A 13,406-nucleotide genomic window follows, 5' to 3' on the forward strand; every position below is an offset into this window, starting at 1 on the left:
AATTAAAAACATAGTGTTTATCTACTAACTAGTTATATAGTAAACTTTAGAGTTGGGATTTTAATGAGGTTCATAGAAGTTAGACATATATTATTCTTGATCAAAAGACACCTAGCTATGAGTTATAAAAGCTTTTAAGTGAGAGCTAGTTAAGTTGGTTTATATTTTCTTACACCGTCTCATTGCCATAATGCTTTAAAGATAAGCACCAGTCTAAAAACAAGATTTGTGAATGCCAAATTCTTGTGTCTGTGACCTCTTCAACTTGTGGAGACTGGCTGGCCATGGGATGATTTGTACTGAGTCTCCTCCTTTCCACATGATGTATTTTACTTAATTGCCCTTAAATTGTACTCACTAAATTTAAAGATAAAGATCTTAGAACGTGATGTATAGCTGCTATACCATGTAAAAGTTAACTGACGTTCTTTTAACACTATGATGTAATCTGTAGTTAGAAACTGTCTATATACTCAACCACTTATGCCAATAAAATTTGAGCAGTCCAGCACCCTGAAGGAAGGGACAAAGAGGTTGTCTCCGTGTGCATCTGCCAACGTGTGTCACTCTCCTTCGGGGAAAAGTGTACACTCCCTGGCTGCTGGAGCTGGCCTCCGGCATGCATCCAACATGGGATCACCTCAATATATAAGCCAACTACTAACAACCTTAAAAGGAGAAATTGAAAATAACACAATAATAGTGGGGGACTTTAACACCCCACTCATAGCAATGGACAGATCATCCAGACAGAAAATCAATAAGGAAACTCAGGACCTAAATGAAGCATTAGACCAGATGGATTTAATAGATATTTGTAGGACATTCCATCCAAAATAGCAGAATACACATTCTTCTCAAGTGCACACAGAACATTCCCTAGGATTGATCACATTCTGGGCCACAAATTAGGCCTCAGTGACTTTAAGAAAATTGAAATCATATCAAGCATCTTTTCCAACCACAATGCTATATGACTGGAAATCAACAAGAAAAAAACCTCAAAAAACACAAACATGTGGAGACTAAACAACATGCTACTAAACAACCAATGGATCACTGAAGAAATCAAAGAGAAAATTAAAAAATACCTAGAAGCAAATGACAACAAGGATACAACACTCGAAAACCTATGGTATGCAGCAAAAGCCATTCTCAGAGAAACATTTACAGCAATACAAGTAATACCTCAGGAAACAAGAAAAAGTTCAAATAAACAACCTAAGTTTACATCTAAAGCATCTAGAGAGGGAAGAACAAACAAGACCTAAAGTTAGCAGAATGAAAGAAATCATAAAGATCAGAGCATAAATAAATGAAATAGAAACAAAGAAAACCATAGAAAAGGTCAATGAAACTAAAAACTGGTTCTTTGAAAAGATCAACAAGATTGATAAACCCTTAGCCAGACTTATCAAGAAAAAAAGAGAGAGGACTCAAATCCATAAAATTAGAAACGAAAAAGGAGAAGTTACAATGGACATCACAGAAATTCAAAGGATCATAATAAGAGACTACTAAATGTAACTATATGCCAATAATTTAGATGATATAGACGAAATGGACAAATTCTTAGAAAAGTACAGTCTTCCAAGACTAAACAGAAAAGATGAACGGACCCATCACAAGTACTGTAATTGAAACTGTGATTAAAAATCTTCCAACAAACAAAAGTCCAGGTCCAAATGGCTCCACAGGCGAATTCTATCAAACATTTAGAGAAGAGCTAACACCTCTCCTTCTGAAACTATTTCAAAAAATTGCAGAGGTAAGAATACTCCTGAACTCATTCTATGAGGTGACCATTACCCTGACACCAAAACCAGACAAAGATACCACAAAAAAGAAAACTACAGGCCAATTTCACTGATGAACATTGATGCAAAAATCCTCAACAAAATACTAGCAAACCACATCCAATAATACAATAAAAGGATTGTACATCATGATCAAATGGGATTTATCCCAGGGATACAAGGGTTCTTCAATATCCACAAATTAATCAATGTGATACACCACGTTAACAAACTGAAGAACAAAAACCATATGACCCTCTCAATAGACACAGAAAAAGCCTTTGACAGAATTCAATACCCACTTCTGATAAAAAACCCTTCAGAAAGTGGGCATAGTGGGAACCTATCTCAACATAATAAAGGCCATATATGACAAACCCACAGCAAACATCATTCTCAATGGTGAAAAGCTGAAAGAGTTCCCACTGAGATCAGAAACAAGACAAGGATGTCCTCTCTCGCCACTACTCTTCAACATAGTTGTGGAAGTCCTAGCCACAGCAATCAGAGAACTAAAAGAAATAAAAGGAACCCAAATTGGAAAGGAAGAAGTAAAACTATCCCTATTTGCAGATGACATGATACTATACCTAGAGAATCCTAAAGACTCTACCAAAAACTGATAGAGCTCATCTATGAATTTGGCACAGTCGCAGGATACAAAACTAATACACAGAAATCGATAGCATTTCTATACACTAACAATGAAAGAGCGGAAAAAGAAATTAGGGAAGCAATCCCATTTACTATCACATCCAAAAGAATAAAATACCTAGGAATCAACCTACCTAAAGAGACAAAAGACCTGTACTCTGAAAACTATATAAGACACCGATGACAGAAATCAAAGATGACACAAATAAATGGAAACATATACCATGCTCATGTATTGGAAGAGTTAATATTCTCAAAATGACTATACTACCTAAGGCAATCTACAGATTCAATGCAATCCCTATCAAATTACCAAGGACATTTTTCACAGAACTCAAACAATATTTTCAAGTTTATTTGGAAGCACAAAAGACCCAGAATAGCCAAAGACATCCTGAAAAAGAAAAATGGAGCTGGAGGAATCAGGCTCCCAGACTTCAGACTATACTACAAAGCAACAGTCATCAAAACCGTATGGTACTGGCACAAAGACAGAAATATAGATCAGTGGAACAGGATAGGAAGCCTAGAATTAAACCCACACACCTACAACCAACTAATCTATGACAAACGAAGCAAGAATATTCAATGGAGAGAAGACAGCTTGTTCAATAAGTGGTGCTGGGAAAACTGGACAGCCACATGGAAAAGAATGAAATTAGAACACTCCCTAACACTATACTCAAAAATAAACTCCAAATGGATTAAAGACCTAGATATAAGACCAGACACTATAAAACTCTTAGAGGAAAACATAGGCCAAACACTCTCTGATGTAAACCACAGTAACATCTTCCCAGATCCACCTCCTAGAGTAATGACAGTAAAAACAAAAATAAACAAATTGAACCTAATCAAACTTAAAAGTTTCTGCACAGCAAAGGAAACCCTAAACAAAACGAAAAGACAACCCATAGAGTGGGATAAAATCTTTGCAAATGAATCAACTGACAAGGGATTAATCTCCAAAATTTATAAACACCTTCTTCAGCTCCATACCAAAAAAACACACAACCCCATTCAAAAATGGGCAGAAGATCTAAACAGACAATTCTCCAAAGAAGACATACAAATGGCCAAAAAACACATGAAAAGATGTTCAACATCACTCATTATTAGAGAAATGCAAATCAAAACCACTCTGAGGTACCACCTTACACCAGCCAGAATGGCCATCATCCAAAAGTCTACAAACAATAAGTCTGGGGAGGGTGTGGAGAAAAAGGAACACTAGTACACTGTTGGTGGGATTGTAAATTGGTGCAACCACTGTGGAAAGCAGTATGGAGATTCCTCAGAAAACTAAAAATAGAACTACCATTGGATCTAGCAATCCCACTCCTGGGCATCTATCCAGAGAAAACCACGACTCACAAAGACACATGTACTATGATGTTCATTGAAGCACTATTTACAATAGCCAAGTCATGGAAACAACCTAAATGTCCATCGACAGAGGAGTGGATCAAGAAGATGTGATACATATACACAATGGAATATTACTCAGCCATTAAAAAGAATGAAATACCAGCATTTTTAGCAACATGGATAGACCTAGAAATTATCATGCTAAGTGAAGTCAGCCATACAATGAGACACCAACATCAAATGCTTTCACTGACATGTGGAATCTGAAAGAAGGACAGAATGAACTTCTTTGCAGAACAGATACTGACTCACAGACTCTGAAAAACGTATGGTTTCCAAAGGAGACAGTTCAGGGGGAGAGGGGATGTGCTGGGTTGTGGGATGGAAATCCTATAAAATTGGATTGTAATGATCATTATACAACTATAAATGTAATAAATTCATTGAGTAATTAAAACAAACAAATAAAGTTTATGGAAAAAAAAAGTTCAAAATAGCCAAAAAAACACCTGTAAAAGAACAGTGAGAATGGAACTTGATGAGGAATCTTAACATCCAAGGTGACTAGAAGAGAACTAAACACTTTCAAAAACTAAACTATTCTGTAACTAAATTTGTTTATGTGACTGCCCCATTATAGTTTCTGTAAAAGTGGTGTTTGACATTTTCTATGCTGGTACAAACAGATAGACTAGAAAGAGTAGGTCTCTCAAAGACAGAGCATAGGAAGGCCTTGTATGGCCCAGAAAGTTGTGAATTATATTTATGTTACCATTCATGAAATTCCATGAAATGTACAGTTAAAAGTAGCTGTGGGCTACTTGTATTCTTTTTACACTTGGAAATCTAACTTCACTACATCTATTAGTTCTCAGCATTGAGGAAAGAAAATAATATGAACTAACACAACTTCTGCTGTAATTTTAGAGTCACACAGGAAATTAAGATGACTTTGCAGGTTACCTCATGTTCAGTATGAGGTCACATCTAGATGGAAAAGTAAATCTTTATATTTTCCACTTCTGAGCACTGTGAAACCAGACTTTCCCAATGAAACATGTAAGAGAAAGTGAAATTTCATGTCTTTTTTGCCATGTTGTGCACATCAGGCATTGGTACATGCTTTTACTCTGACATGCAAACACAACATCTGAACATGCTGATGGAGTGGTTTGTCCCTACAGCTTCAGGAGACACTGAAAACTTCAATTTCCAACAGGATATAGATGTTCTTCACTCCACCTGTTAGTATTTCATCAAAGAATATCTTCCACAGACCTAGATTTGGCATCCTGTGAAATGTTGCCTGGCTTCTGAAACAGAGATTATCCAAACTGTCCAATACCACACCATACAGCTGCTTATGGGTATATGTCAGAAACCTCATTTTATATAACCCACACCTTGAAACACTGAGCAAATAAAGGAATGGAAGTTGGTCCCAATGCCATGAAGAATCTAGGATGACACAGACCCTTGGTAATGTGCTTCCTGGTACATGAAGGACACATACTGAATATTATAAAATTATACGTGTAACTGTGATAGTTTCTTTACAAATTGTGTTTGACTACATGTTAACATCTAACACAGTTGTTGAAAATCTTCAATGCTTTTTGATTTATTCTATAGTACATAATCAAATCAAATCAGCTTTTGTTCAATCTGGAAAAGACAAAGAAAAGCAGTAAAGCAGAGTAGAGAATATAGAATCTCAATATACATGATAAATTAAGAGCATTCTGTAGGTTCAATTAAGTTCATATGTGGATGAAATAAAAGTGGAACCTATTTTTCTATGATAAATGAAAATAAGTTCTATAAGTCTAAAGATATGAATAATAAATTAAGAATAAAATGTTGTGAGAAACGTTAGGAGTTAGCAATTTGTCTGACTTACCCTATGGCAACAACCAGGTAGTGATTTCCACTGCTGTTCCTAAGATTGTCAATGCTCGCACAATATGAGGCCTCCTACTATTGACCTCCCAATTAAAAAGGGCCCCTGTGGGAAGATGTTATCCTCCAAGCATCTCTGAAGGGGATGGCATATGACTCATTGAGAGCCTCTTTGCACTAGGCAGCACGTTTTAGGAGGTTGTAATAAAGGATGGGGATTTTAGTGTAAGGTGGTAAGGAAAAGAGATTCTTACTGTCTCTGCATAGTGCTTTAGAACAGTGGGCACTGGCAGAGAAGGAGAGGCTATTGGCCCAAGACAGAACAGTAGATGTGGCACTTAAAAGATACCTTCACCCTGTCTATGCTTTCTCCCTCTTGCTCCCTTCCACTTACACTAACATATTAGTATCTTGGCATTGCTTCTAACTTATTTTGATTTAAAGTACAGGGGGGGGGGGGCATTGCAATTCCTACTAGAAAAACTAGTGTTGTTGATTTTAAAAACGAAACAAAACACTGTGTATTTAACTTCTGAATTTTTTCTGTATTTCAATATAATTTTGCAAGGGAAGAAAGTAGATGATGAGTTCTGCATACCTTTAGAACAAGAAGCACCTGCAAGCTCATCTTTTGGATCAGGTGTATCTACTTCTGGTATTACTGAGTAACAGAAGATTTTATATAATAAAAATCACGGCATAGATCATTATAGGGAATGAATGGTGGTTGGCCATGTGCACTGACTTAATTTTAAACTGTATAAAATACGAACATATCTTTCCATATTCAGATCATTGAACCTTTCCCATGAGTTAGTGCAATGTCTATTACAAAGACACAGGCCATCTTTATAGGCAAATGTGATTAAGCACTTAGGTTGTAGGGAAGAGACAGCAGGCAATGTTGCTGAGAGTCATCAATTTAGTGGCACCAAGAAAATTCTCACTCTCAGCCTTAACAGTGAGGGACCAGGGAAGGCTGACTCTCAACTAAGGAAAATTGCAAAGGGAAAAATAGATGTTAGGAAAAGGGATTCATTTTTTTTAAGGACTTAAAATATGTACTATTAAATGCTTGGAGCTCATCAGAAATCATTCATGTGGTGCTGTGGGGTGATTCCAGAAGGCTCAGAACAAGGGTGGCAGATACAGATGCAGTTTTGGAATGTGCTACATGCTGACTGTTCATATGGGTTAGGGATAAAAGTTTAAAACTAATGTACCACTTGATGTTGATATACGATAGCATATGACATCACATCTTAATCCAAGACTTGTTATTTCTGACTCCCCCCAGAAAGTTGCTTCTCAGAATCACTTCAGATACTATAGCCGTGGGTCATGTCCTATCCTTATTGACTGAATTTCAGAAGCTAGGAAATACATTCATTGGCCTATCACTTTAAAGCTTATACCACTATGAGTAAGAATGCAACAATATCTATGTGAGAGGCAGCATTAAGCAATATGAAACTACTAGCAGGGTCAATGTGTTGGTATTATAAGAACATAATAAACCCATTTAAAACATCAGAATTAATTACAAGGCTTAATATAAAATAAAATCAAAACATTATAACTGTAAATATTACAAACCACCAAGTTGATATGTAAATACTACAATGATTAACAAGTGATTAATGAGGAAAGGTCTGTGCCACTAAAGATAATCTTCAGACTATCAAAAATATGACTCTTGGAGCTCCCGTTGTGGCTCAGCAGGTTAAGAATCTGACTGGTATCCAGGAGGATGCAGGTTTGATCCCTGGCATTGCTCAGTGGGTTAAGGATCTGGTGTTCCTGCAAGCTGTGGCATAGGTCATGGATGTGGCTCAGTTCTGGCATTGCTGAGGCTAGGGCATAGGCCAGCAGCTGCAGCTCTGATTTGATCCCTAGCCTGGAAACTTCCCTATGCCATGGGTGAAGCCCTAAAAAGACAAAAAAAAAATTATGACTCTCATTCAGATGGAAATGTGAACACATGTTAGACTATATTTTAATTCATTCAATGAGGAAACCAGGCAGATGTTTAACTTCTTCAAAAGAGAATCCAAAGAACCAATATAATAATAAAAAAAAAGCTCAAAGACAATATGCAGTAGCAGTAGAGGGGGGGGTGCCTAATGTAGACAATACATAATTGTGAAATATTTCAAAAAGCATAAAAGACTACCCCAGATTACCTAGAGAAATATACCAATGACCCAGGGAGAGAGATCTTCTAGGCAATATAGAGATTTTCATTGAAGCACATTTTTTTTTCTATAGTGAGAAGAAATCCAAGGTGAGAATAAAACTCTCTACTCTTTAAACCACATGAAAAATTTGCTAGGTGAATTACATCTGCAGGTATATAGAGATGGATGCATGAGGAAATTAGAGAGCTTTAGGAAATATGCTTAAAGCGACAATAACAGCAATAGCAATTAGAAGTGAGACTACTGGAATTCCCATTGTGGTGCAGCAGAAACGAATATGACTAGTAACCATGAGGATACAGGTTCAATCCCTGGCCTCACTCAGTGGGTTAAGGATCCAGCATTGCCATGAGCTGTGCAGAGTCAGATGTGGCTCACTTAGATTCTGTGTTGCTGTGGCTGTGGTGTAGGCTGAAGCTATAGCTCCAACTTGACCCCTATCCTGGGAACTTCCATATGTCACTGATGTGGCCCTAAAAAGCAAAAAAGAAAAATGAAGTGAGACTACTTTGAAAATAAGATATCGGGGTTTTTTAAAGCTTAATCATCTACGGTTTAAAAGGATGGATTCAAGTCATTATAATTAGAAATGAAAAAGGAGAAGTTAAAACCAATGCCACAGCTATACAAAGGATCATAAGAGATTACTACAAGCAACTATATGCCAATAAAATGGACAACCTAGAAGAAATGGACAGGTTCTTAAAAAGGTACAACCTAGCAAGACTGAACCAGAAAGAAACTGAAAATATGAATAGACCAATCACAAGCCCTGAAATTAAAAATGTGATTAACAACTTCCAAAAAAACAAATGTCCAGGAATGGATGGCTTCTAGGCGAATTCTATCACAGTCAGAAAAGAGTTAACACCTATTATTCTGAAATTCTTCCAAAAAATGGCAGAGGAAGGAATACTCTCAAGCTTATTCTATGAGGCCACCATCACCCTGATACCAAAACCAGACAAAGATAACACACACAAAAAGAAAATTATAGGCCAATATCGCTAATGAACATAGATGCAAAAATCCTCAACAAAATATTAGCAAACCCAATCCAACTATATATTAAAAGGCTCATACACCATGATCAATCCTAGGGATGCCAGGATTCTTCAATATCCACAGATCAATCAGTGTGGTACCCACATCAACAAACTGAAAAATAAAAACCATATAATTATCTCAATAGATGAAGGAAAGGCTTTTGACAAAATTCAACACCCATTTCTGATAACAACTCTCCAGAAAGTGGGCATAGAGGGAAACTACCTCACCATAATAAAAGCCATATATGACAAACCCACAGCTAACATAATTCTCAACTGCGAAAAACTGAAAACATTTCTGTTAAGATAGACATCAAGACAGGGATGTTGACTTTCAACACCATTATTCAACATAGTTATGGAAGTCTAGCCATGACAATCAAGGAAGAAAAAGAAATAAAAGGAATCGAAATTGGAAAAGAAGTAAAACTACCACTGTTTGCAGATGACATGATGCTAAACTCAGAAAACCCTAAAGACAGCACCAGAAAACTGTTAGAACTCATCAATGAATTTGGCAAAGTTTCAGGATAAAAAATTAATACACACAAATTGATTGCATTTCTATATATTAATAATGAAGGATCAGAAAGAGAAATTCAGGAAACCATCCTATTTACCATCACAACAAAAAGAATAAAATACCTAGGAATAAACTTAACTAAAGAGACGAACAACCTTTACTCTGAAAACTATAAGACGGTGATAAAAAAAAAAAAATCAAAGATGACACAAACAGATGGAAAGATATACCATACTCTTAGATTGGAAGAATCAATATCATCAAAGTGACTATAGTACCCAAGGCAATCTACAGATTCAATCCCTATCAAATTATCAAGGACATTCTTCAATGAACTAGAATAAAACATTTTAAAATTTGTATGGAAACACAAAAGACCCCTAATAGCCAAAGTAATGTTGAAAAAAAAAAAGAAAAAGAAAATGGAGGAATCATGCTTCCTGACCTCAGACTATACTATAAAGCTACAGTTATCAAAATGGTATTATACTGGCACCAAAAGAGAAATATAGATCAATGGAACAGGAGTGAATGCCCAGAGGTAAACCCAAGCACTTATGGTCAACTAATCTATGATAAAGGAGGCAAGAACATACAGTGGAGGAAAGATGGTCTCTTCAATAAGTGGTGTGGGGAAAACTGCTACATGTAAAATAATGAAATTAGAACATACTCTAACACCATACACAAAAATAAACTCAAAGTGGATTAAAGATCTAAATATAAGGCCAGATACTATTACTTCTAGAAGAAAGCATAGGCAGAGCTCTCCTTGACATAAATCACAGCAACATCTTGTTTGATCCACCTCCTAGAATAATGACAATAAAAACAAGAATAAACCAATGGAACCTAATTAAAATCAAAAGCTTTTGCACAGCAAAGGAAACCATTAAAAAAAGAAGAAACAACCCACAAAATGGGGAGAAAATCTTTGCAAAGGATGCAACCAACCAGGGTCTAATCTCCAAAATATACAAACAGCTCATATAACAACAAAAAAACCCAAACAATCCAATTGAAAAATGGGCAGAAGACCTAAATAGACATTTCTACAAAGAAGACATACAGATGGCCAGTAGGCACATCAAAAAATGCTCAACATCACTATTAGAGAAATGCAAATCAAAGCTACTACTCATAGAAATGCAAATCACCAGTCAGAATGGCCACCATCAACAATTCAACAAATAACAAATGCTGGAGAGGATGTGGAGAAAAGGGAACCATCCTTCAATGTTGATGGGATTGTAAATTGGTACATCCACTATGGAAAATAGCATGGAGGTTCCTCAGAAAACTCAATATAGAACCACCATATGACTCAGAAATCCCACTCCTGGGCATATATCTGGACAAAACTTTCATTCAAAAAGATACAAGCCCCTCTATTTTCATTGTAGCGCTATTCACAATAGCCAGAGCATGGAAACAACCTAAATGTCCATTTACAGATGAATGGACTAATAAGATGTGGCATAAGTTTACAATGGAATACTACTCAGCCATAAAACAATGCCATTTGCAGCAATATGGATGCAACTAGAGATTCTCATACTAAATGAAGTTAGAAAGAGAAAGACAAATACTATATGATATCTCTTACTTGTGGAATCTAAAATATGGCACAAATGAACCTATCTACAAAATAGAAACAGCCTCATGGATATAGAGAATAGACTTGTGAGTGCCAAGGGGAAGGGGGAAGCCATGGGATGGACTGTGAGTTTGGGGTTGGTAGATGCAAACTCTTACATTCAGAATGGATAATCAATGAGGTCCTACTGTATAGCACAAGGAACTACATCCAATCTCTTGTGGTAGAATATGATGAAAGATAGTATGGGAAAAAGAATGTATATGTGTGTAAGACTGGGTCACTATGCTGTACAGCAGAAATTGGCACAACACTGTAAATCAACTCTAGTAAAGATTGGTTTGAATTTCAAAAGATTAAAAAAATAACTTTAAAGGGACTATAATTTTAAAAAGTATTGAATCACTATTTTGTATACTTGAAAGTAATAAAATGTTGTAAATCAACCATACTTTAATTTTTAAAAGGTGAAAAAAATGAGATGTGTGAAGTGCTGACTGTGATTATTTTAATCAGCATATACAAATTTGCCTGTGTATACATGTTCAGTCAGTCAATTTTAATTTGTAGTTACTATTATTACTGTTATTGTAAAATCAAATCAGCTGCTTTAAAGGAAAGGAAGTTTTACTTAAGAGAGGTGACTTAGGTAGTATCTGAGTACTGTGGGAAAGGGAAGATCTGAGAAGGGTGGTCACTGGAGGAATTCAGAACTTTGAAGGTGAGTGAAGGAGAGGGTGCAGAAAATGATGGAAGTTCCCTGAAGAATTTAACCCATTTTTAACTCTCTCTGGCTCATCCCTACATGCTATCCTGGTCCCCTAAGCAGCCTATGCTAATTTTAGACAAAGCCACAGAACTCACCCCTCCTCATTCCAGACTTAGTATGAGCATTTTTCTATAGACATGAGCTATCAGCCACTTTGCTTGGTGTTGGGCTTCAGCTTTTATCATTTCTCCTTCTTGTTAATATAAGTCTACAGTTCAAGTAAACAGTCAGGTTAATGGATCTGGGAGCTTAATTTGTGAATTTCTACCTTCTGGTTTCAAGCTGATGAAGTAACAGGAAGATACTTCGTATTTCACCCTCTGCCAGGGTCTCCCTCACACCCAATTCAGTGTCATCATATATTCTGTGGGTGTTTAGGTGTCTTTCCAATATCTCTTCCCTGTCAGTCTAACTACTTGAGATCAAACACGTTGTTACCTAAAAACTTCTACAGATGGATGACCAAATAATTTATTGTACAAACCAAGATGTAAATATAAAGGGGCAGGTCTAGTGGAAACAAAATCCCTCAGTGTTCATTTATTTGGGAATGTCTTAATTCCTCCCATTTTTTTGAAGAACATATTTGATGGATGTAGAATTCTCAGCTGATAGTTTTTCTTTTTTCTTTCAGTGCTTTCAGTACATCCACCCACCGACTCCTGGTTCCAAGTTTTCTGATAGAAAATTGATTAACTTATTGAAGATCTCTCTTTCTTTTTTTTTGACAAGTTTCTTCTCTCTTCTTTCAGGATACATTTTGAGATAATAGAATTGTGGTATTTATTTTATTATGATAAAATTACACAGGTGTATATGTTTGTAAAAACTGTAGTAATTTATACTTAAATGGATCAATTTTAACTCAATATTTGATTTAATTAAAAATGAAGTCTGGCATTCCCGCCATGGCTCAGTGGAAACAAATCTGACTAGCATCCATGAGGATGTAGGTTCGATCTTTGGCCTCGCTCAGTGGGTTAGTGATCCAGCTTTGTCGTGAGCTGTGGTGTAGGTCACAGACACAGCTTGGATCCTGCATTGCTGTGGCTGTGGTGTAGGCCAGTGGCAACAGCTCCAATTCGACCCCTAGCCTGGGAACCTCCACATGCTGAGGGTGTGGTCCTAAAAAGATAAAAAAAAAAAGAAGTCTGACAAGTTGTAAAACTAATGAAATCCATAAAATGAGGCAAGTAAAGATGCCTTGCTGTATTTATCATAACTACTGAAAACTGAAGTCAGAAATAACTAAACACAGAGACAAAAAGTTAGATAACCTTCAAAGAAGCAATAATCAGATGAGAGATGAACTCAAAACAGAAACAATGATAACCACATATAAGTGCTGAAAAAAACCTGTCAATGCAGAATTCTACACTCTCCACAATATTCTTCAAAAATGATGATGAAATAAAAACAATTTTATTGAAATAAAAGTGAAGAGAATTTTCATCAGCATACTAAGAGTAAGAATATATTAAAGAATGTTCTTCAGACAGAAGTAAAATATTCCCAGGTAAAAGAACAGATACAGAGTATAAATATATTTATTT

General features: G+C 36.1%; 1 protein-coding gene across 1 annotated transcript in view; it reads left to right on the forward strand.

The window, feature by feature from the left end:
* LOC146397537 (uncharacterized) overlaps nt 1-13,406 on the forward strand; it is a 462,781-nt gene that overhangs the window by 282,740 nt on the left and 166,635 nt on the right. The window lies entirely within an intron of this gene.

Source organism: Sus scrofa, chromosome 13 (genome assembly GCF_054392235.1).
Source record: "Sus scrofa isolate SSC_HxYL_T2T_F1_AM1 chromosome 13, Sscrofa_HxYL_maternal_Yorkshire_Landrace_v2.0, whole genome shotgun sequence".
Lineage (NCBI taxonomy): Eukaryota > Metazoa > Chordata > Mammalia > Artiodactyla > Suidae > Sus > Sus scrofa.